We start from the raw sequence: 8,350 nt of genomic DNA, 5'->3' as shown, positions 1-8,350 counted from the left end.
CCACGCTGCTTCTCTAAAGGCACTGATTATCCTTGTTTATCCTTAGCTTTCTGGAGCTCTTGGAATATAGCTTTTCAAAAAAATCAGGGCTGCCCAAGAGGATAGCGAAGAACAGCTGCCTTAGACGTTAAGCCTTGACATTGACCTAAATAAAGAAAAGGGACAAGCATTTCCTAGTGGTTTCAAAGATACCACTGTACTGTAGGGGTGGCACAAAACGCTCAATGGCACTGCAGAGCGGGTACTGTGGCAATAACTCACTTCACACTACAGTCTGGAAGAAATCGGCAAAGGTTGAGTCGCAGCCAAATGAGTTCTGCCGTTGTCGATCAGTCCGCCGCTCTTGGACTTTCCAAGAGCAAAATCCCCTAACTCGCTCTCCACATCTGATTCTGGCTTGCACTGGAAATTCATTCATTCATTCAATCGTATTTATGGAGCGCTTACTTTGTGCAGAGCACTGTACTAAGCGCTTGATGTCCTCCCCGAGCCAGGATACCATTAAGGAGGGTCATTGGAAGCTTCGTCCTTCGGGTCTAATTCACTACGGTCATTTCCCCACCATCTCCTCAGTAGATTTTTTTTTTTCCACCAACTGCTGAAGACCTTATGGGCCCTCTTGACCTTTGACCCAAGGAAGGAGCCTTCTTCTGGGGCATGGCAGGAAAATCACACTTTCTTCTGCACTCGCTGAAAGCCAGAGAACTGAAAACGTTCCCGTGAGTTTTTAGTTTGTAGTTCTTCTCGATGTAACCAGAATCGGAGGATGTCTTCATTCTGATGAGGGTGGAAAGCAGAGATGTTAGTCTCCTGCTGAAATATTAAAACTTGAAATCAGACATTTCCAGCCAAGCTGGTTTCTCTTTCCAGAGCTGCCCTCACAGGCCTCTGATGTGGGCACATTCTAATTAATTTCTTTTTAATTAAAAAAAGAGAAAAGCTTCAGTGACTAATGATAATAATAATGAAAGTAAGAATAATAATGATAACGGTATTTGTTAAGCGCTTACTATGGGTCAAGATAGATGTGAGCTAATTCATTCATTCATACAATGAAGCAGCGTGGCTTAGTGGAAAGAGCCACGGGCTTGGGAGTCACAGGTCGTGGGTTCTAATTCCGCTCTGCCGCTTGTCAGCTGTGTGATTTTGGACAAGTCACTTAACTTCTCTGTGCCTCAGTCACCTCATCTATAAAATGGGGTTTGAGACTGTGAGCCCCAAGTGGGACAACCTGATTACCTTGTATCTTCCCCAGTGCTTAAAACAGTGCTTGGCACATGGTAAGCACTTAATGAGCCCGCTGTTGGGTAGGGACTGTCTCTATATGTTGCCAACTTGTACTTCCCAAGTGCTTAGTACAGTGCTCTGCACACAGTAAGCGCTCAATAAATATGAATGAATGAATGAAAGAACAAATGCCATCATTATTATTATTATTGTTACAAGCTAACCAGGTTGGACACAGTCCCTTTCTCATTGGGAGCTCACAGCCTTAATCCCCATTTACAGATGAGGAAACTGAGGCTCAGAGCAGTTAAATGACTTGCCCAAGGTCACATAGCAGATAGCAGAGTCTGGATTAGGCCCCAGTACCTTCTGCCTAGAAAGCAGACCTCGATTTCTAGCAGACACAGGTGTTTTCCTCTCTATAGTCCCTTCAGTGGACTTTTTTGACTTATGTGATATTTTTCTCACTCAGCGTCTTCATGTAAAGTGGAGGGAACCTGAAATATTAATGAAGCACTCCCTGCCTTAGGGGCAGAAGCTTTTCTCAGAAGAATGGTCACACAATGTTCCGAGGACAGGGGAATATCAGAAGAAACAAAGAGATCTCATCATTTCGAGTAAACTCAAGTACCAGATGAAATACCGGAGTACCAGATGGGTTTTCCGGCTTTTGGAGCGGCTGATTTGAGTCCATTTGCTGATGTGAGCTCATTACTGATAAGTACCGACCCCTCTGTCTAGACAAAGACAGAGGAAGCAGAACAGACAACTTCTTTTTCCAGCTTGACTGGCTCATCTCGGCAGTGTTTACACTTCAGTTTTTGCAAATGCTTTTGGCAGCATTAAGGGCCAATTCTCTATCTCAGTTGGAATCAAGACCTTAGAGGGGCAAGTCTTTAGATCATTGACTGGGGAAGGTGGCTGGGGAATTTGCATTTCGGATATCTAGTCTTTTTTCCCCTAAGTTCACGCACGATCCACTTGCAACTTGGTTAATCAGGATTTTTAGGAGGTAGATTTTAAAGGCATTCCTTAATAGATTTTCCTTCTAGAAAACTTTAGTTACAACAGTTGTTGTATAAAGCTAATAAACTTGCAAAGGTAAAGCTTTACTTGGGGATTTCCCCAGTCTGACTAACGCTCTAAGTGGATTCTAGTTTCAAGGGCCAGTGAGGACAGTTGAAAGTAGCATGCCAATGATCAAGAATTATAAAATATATGGAACAGTGAAATGCAAAAAAAAATTTATTACCAGACTATAGCAGATGGAAATAATAGGAGTGCACACCCATACGCGCACACACACACATGCACACACACCTACAAATATTTTTTCAAGCTTTGTTATGTGCTGTAGAAGGAGTGTTTGAATATTAAACCATTGCTTTCATCAACAGAAGCATCTGAGAACAAAATACAATTGTTTCCTCAGCCTAGAAATATGGCTGTTGCAATTCCCCAAGCACTTCCTTCCTTAAAAAACAAAAACAAAAAGAAAAAAACAATCAACCGATGTAAATCAAATGAGGTGTACCCACTTGTCCTCCTCCCTATTTCAGGTAAAGGAGTTTTTTTTCCCACTGTAGTTTCTCTCAACTTCCAAAACAAGGAGACAATCCTCTGTGATCACATAGCTGTTTCTACTAAACCTGAGAAACAGCAAAGTTGAACGCAAAGTTTGCTAACACCCTAATAAAAAGTTAAGGAACGAGTAACTCCAGAGGACAGAGTCCATTATTACTCTGCAAGTTACAGACCATGTTTTCCGATGGTCTGGATTATTACTTCCCTTCAGGAAATTTCCCGAGTTGCAGTTCAAGGCTGGAGGCTTTGGCCTGGTTCCTGGCTTCTCTGCTCACCCCGGAAGGATTTCATGCTATGAATCCCTGGGGGGTGATTTTGTAATTTTGCGCTATCTAAGGTCCAGAGGGAAGGAGGAACTGAATATTTCAAGGGAAACCTCCATCATTTGCTATTGATTCTATGTGCCAAGCCCTTGGGGAGATACAAGATCATCAGCTCAATCACAGTTCCTGTCCACAGTATGAGAGGGAAGGAGAATAGGTATCTTCGCCCCCTTTGACAGTTGAGGAGACTGAGGCACTGATTCATTCATTCAATCATATTTAGTTTTTATTATTATTTTTGTAATGGCATTTATTAAGCATTTACTATATGCAACACACTGTTCTAAGCGCTGGGGAGGTTACAAGGTGATCAGGTTGTCCCACGTGGGGCTCACAGTCTTAATCCTCATTTTACAGATGAGGTAACTGAGGCCCGAGAAGTTAAGTGACTTGCCCAAAGTCACACAGCTGACAGGTGGCGGAGCCGGAATTTGAACCCATGGCCTCTTACTCCAAAGCCTGGGCTCCTTCCACTGAGCCACGCTGCTTAGCGCTTACTGTGTGCAGAGCACTGTACTAAGCACTTAATGAGTGAAGGGTCTATTTATGATATTTGTTAAGCACTTACTGTGTGCCAGACACGGCTCCAAGCTCTTTCAAGGTAATCAGATTGGCCACAGTCCATGTCTCACATTGGGCTCACAGTCCAAATCCCCATTATTTACAGATGAGGAAATTGAGGCCCAGAGAAATGAAGTGACTTGTCCAAGGTCAGCCAGCAGACAAGTGGCGGAGTTAGGATTAGAACCCCGGTCCTTATGACTCCCAGTCCTGTGATCTTCCCACTAGGCCACACTGCCCGAGCCTGCCTCTCTGTGGGACTACAAGTGTGTGCATACATGGGTCATACAGTGCATGCGAGTGCCTGGCATGTAAGAATAATAATAACAGTAATGATGGTATTTATTAAGCACTTACTCTGTGCAAAGCACCGTTCTAAGTGCTGAGGAGGTTACAAGGTGATCAGGTTGTCCCACGGGGGCTCACAGTCTTAATCCCCATTTTACAGATGAGGTAACTGAGGCACAGAGAAGTGAAGTGACTTGCCCAAAGTGACACCAAGTCACACTCTGTTCTTAATGCTCCCATTCATTCATTCATTCATTCATTCAATCGTATTAATTGAGCGCTTACTGTGTGCAGAGCACTGTACTAAGCGCTTGGGAAGTACAAGTTGGCAACATCTAGAGACGGTCCCTACCCGACAGTGGGCTCACAGTCTAGAAGGGGGAGACAGAGAACAAAACAAAACAAAAATAAAATAAATAGAATAAATATGTACAAATTAAATAAATAGAGTAATAAATATGTACAAACATATATACATCTATACGGGTGCTGTGGGGAGGGGAAGGAGGTAAGGCAGGGGGGATGGGGAGGGGGAGGAGGGGAAGAGGAAGGAGGGGGCTTAGTCTGGGAAGGCCTCCTGGAGGAGGTGAGCTCTCAGTAAAATAATAATAATGGCATTTATTAAGCGCTTACTATGTGCAAAGCACTGTTTTAAGTGCTGGGGAGGTTACAAGGTGATCAGGTTGTCCCATGGGGGGCTCACAGTTTTAATCCCCATTTTACAGATGAGGGAACTGAGGCCCAGAGAAGTTAAGTGACTTGCCCAAAGTTACACAGCTGACAGTCGGCGGAGCTGGGATTTGAACCCCTGACCTCTGACTCTAAAGCCTGGGCTCTTTCCACTGAGCCATGCTGCTTCTTCTTCAGTAGGACTTTGAAGGGAAGTAGGGCTTTGAGTCTCCTAGGGAACAGTCAGACAGTCAATCGTATTTATCGGGTGCTTTTTGTGCACAGAGAGCTGTACTAAGCACTTAAGAGAGTCCAACAGAACAGTAGAACAGACACATTCCCTTCTTGGGTTTGCCATTCCTTCCACCACTCTTGTTTGTGCTCTGCTGTTTTTCATTACCCTTCTCTAGATTGTAAGTTCATTATGGGCAGGGAATACGTCTGCTAATTCTGTTGGGTCGTACTCTCCCAAGCGCTTAGTACAGTGCTCTGCACATAGTAAGCACTCAGTAAAAGCCATTGAGTGATTGATGATTGATTGGTTGAAGATTGATCAATGGATCACCCTCCCCAGGCATCATGTCCCATCCAGCCTAAACCTGTTTCCTCCCCACCTCCCCATTGCTACTCCTGAGTGTCCCTGGTTCACTCTCCTCTCGCGCTCGAGAGCTCAGAAGGTCTGGGCTCTAGTCTAAACCCTGTCACTGGCCTGCTGGGTGACCTTGGGAAAGTCACTTACCCTCTCTGGGCCTCAGTTTTCTCATCTGTCAAATGGGGGTGATAATAATACCTGTGTCTCCCTACCTGAAAAAGATGTTGTGAAGTTAAAATGAGACAATGGATGTGAAAGCACTTCGGAAAAATTAAAGGGCTGTATGAAAAAGAAGGTATTATTATTCTTATTATCATTGTTATTATCCGTCTCCTCCAGGGCGATGGTCCCATTTTCTCAGCGGGCCTGGGAATCATGCCTGTGCCCGTCCTAATGGTTGCATCACCTTGCCGGTCACCACACTTTTTCCTGCCTCCCGTGGCCCCACGTGGGTAGGGTATTTGCTACCCTCCTCGTCTCCCCCTTTTCACCTCCCCTCACCTCTCCAGCAGATCTGAGCATCTCACCCCCATCCTGCTTCATCTGGAACCCTGAATCCCTCCGTAGCCTGGGATGGACTCTCTGTTTTGACTTTGCTTTTTGAAATCAGAAGAATTGGCCGACGTCAGCGTTTGCTGTGACTTATTCCTACGTCATTTAATCTAGTCTGTCTAAATGCAATTTAGTCCAGGGAGAAGCAGCTTGGCTTAGTAGAAAATGCTCTGAATGGAGAACTCTAGAATGGGCTCTAGTTGGGTCTGCTCTGTGACCTTGGCAAGTCACTTAACTTTCACTGAATCATTCAGTCTTATTTATGGAGCGTTTACTGTGTGTCGAGGACTACCTTGTACCAGTCCCAGTGTTTAGAACAGTGCTTGGCACATAGTAAGCGCTTAACAAATAGTATTATTATTATTATTGCTAAGCTCTAGGGAGAGTATCATCATCATCATCATCAATCGTATTTATTGAGCGCTTACTATGTGCAGAGCACTGTACTACGCGCTTGGGAAGTACAAATTGGCAACACATAGAGACAGTCCCTACCCAACAGTGGGCTCACAGTCTAAAAGGGGGAGACAGAGAACAAAACCAAACATACCAACAAAATAAAATAAATAGGATAGATATGTACAAGTAAAATCAATCAATAAATAAATAGAGTAATAAATATGTACACCATAACATCTGTATAATGGGGAGAAGATACATATCTTCTTCCCTCTTAGACTGTGAGCCCTATGTGGGCTAGGAACTGTATCCAGCCTGATTATCTTGTATCTATCAATTAGCCAATCAATAGCATTGATTGAGCTTTCATTACGATTGAATGAATGAATGAATGGGCACAGACTTTGGAAACTTCTCTACGATAGAGTGGGAAGACTTGATCGCTGCCCAGAAAGGAGTTAACAGTCAATCAATTAATGGTATTTATTGAGTTTTTACTGTGTGCACAGCACTGTAATCAAGTTGGTAGACTTGTTCCCTGGCCGCAATGAGCTCCCAGTGTTCAGTCTACAGCCCACCTCAGCACTTGGTACACAGTGCGTGCTGAATAAATGTCTTGTCATTAGCTGTGCTTGGCACATAGTAAGTGCTTAACTAACACCATGATTATTATCGAGTGGAAATGGGAAACAGCATGGCCTAGTGGATAGAGCCCGGGCCTGGAGATCAGAAGGATCTGGGTTCAAATTCCGGCTCCAGCACTTGTTTGCCCTGTGACTTTCGGTAAATCACTTCACATCTCTGGGCCTCAATTCCCTCATCTGTAAAATGGTGATTAAGACTGTGAGCCCCACGTGGGACAGGGACTGTGTCCAACCCGATTTTGCTTGTATCCACCCCACTGCTTAATGCAGTGCCTGGCACAGAGCAAGCACTTAGCAAATACCACAATAACAATGATAGCTATTATTATTATTATTGTTATTTTCAGTCTAAATAACAGGGTAAAACAACAATGTGGACCTGCTATGAAAATAGCAAATGCATACACCCTATCTAATCAGCGTTAAGAAGAAACACCCAAGACAAATAAAGAAATGTAAGGATGTTTGCGTCAAACCTCCTAAACTCTGTTTCCACTGTACTTACCCAGAACAAGATTATGAGATGCTTTGGTGTTCCCTTGGCAAAGCAAAGAGAAGCTCACAACAATGAATTTGTTCACCTTTACCATTAAAATGACAGGCTTCAAATACCAAGTTGTACGTTCTGTTCTTTTGCCTAATTTAAAAAGATTCATCAAGCCTCAAAAAGGGCAGTCACTTAAAGACTGAATCATTTTAGCAGATTAATACTTTGGCCCTGGGCTAAAAAAAGATCGTGTCACCCTCTAGATGCTAGCAGATTTAATTTTTGTTAATCCGGGTGGAAATGTTCTATTTATTCTATTCAACATCTAAATCCTATGCTGACCTTTAAATTGAATAGCAAAGCAAAAGCCAACCTGCAAAGCCTGTCTGTTTGGATCGCCAATCCACATGTTCTACTATTATTTTCCACATCCCTAAAACATTCTGGTTTTCCTGCCACCATTTGTAAAATTGTAAAAACAATTCAAACATCTGCTACCCTGTTTTATAGTTTTCAAGCGCTTAATATAGCATCGTGTTCCTAAAGGGTGCTCAGTAAATAGTAATATTAATATTTCCTCTTTGCTGCTCTAGTCTTGTTTTTAATTCAGAGGAGAGGCCAGTGATAGCTGGTATCTTTTCGTTGTAAAGGAATCTGGTTTCTGAGGTAACTTCTGGATGTATCTATTAGCAAAAATGACAATAATAACAATCATGGTGTTGATTATGTGCTCACTTTGAGAGAAACAGTGGGGTAGAAACAAGATTATGAGATCAGAAATGATTCTGTCTCACACAGGGCTCGTTATCCCCATTTTCCTGATGGGAAAACTGAAGGCCAGAAAAGTTAGGTGACTTGGCCAAGGTCACCCGAAGACTGGTAGTAGAGTAGGGTCTCCTGACCTCTTGTTCTGCGTTTGCCCCGGGTCTTGCCTTGTGGAAATTCAGTAGGGCCACGGCATGAGCTTGTGAGATCATGTCTGTTTGTTTCAGTGGTCCAAGGGATTATTAATAATAATAATAAT

At 43.3% G+C, this 8,350-nt stretch overlaps 1 protein-coding gene across 1 annotated transcript in view; it reads right to left on the bottom strand.

Annotated features, from left to right (window-relative positions):
- Positions 1-8,350, bottom strand: part of FAM110C (family with sequence similarity 110 member C) — a 15,175-nt gene continuing 6,825 nt past the window's right edge. Inside the window, exon 2 of the mRNA XM_038740217.1 lies at positions 1-777. The gene's annotated coding sequence lies outside the window, so the exon portion shown is untranslated. The remainder of the gene's footprint in view (positions 778-8,350) is intronic.

This window comes from Tachyglossus aculeatus, chromosome X1 (genome assembly GCF_015852505.1).
Source record: "Tachyglossus aculeatus isolate mTacAcu1 chromosome X1, mTacAcu1.pri, whole genome shotgun sequence".
Classification (NCBI taxonomy): Eukaryota; Metazoa; Chordata; class Mammalia; order Monotremata; family Tachyglossidae; genus Tachyglossus; species Tachyglossus aculeatus.
The sequence above is the reverse complement of the archived record's forward strand: the minus strand, read 5'-3'. Positions and strand labels throughout refer to the sequence as shown.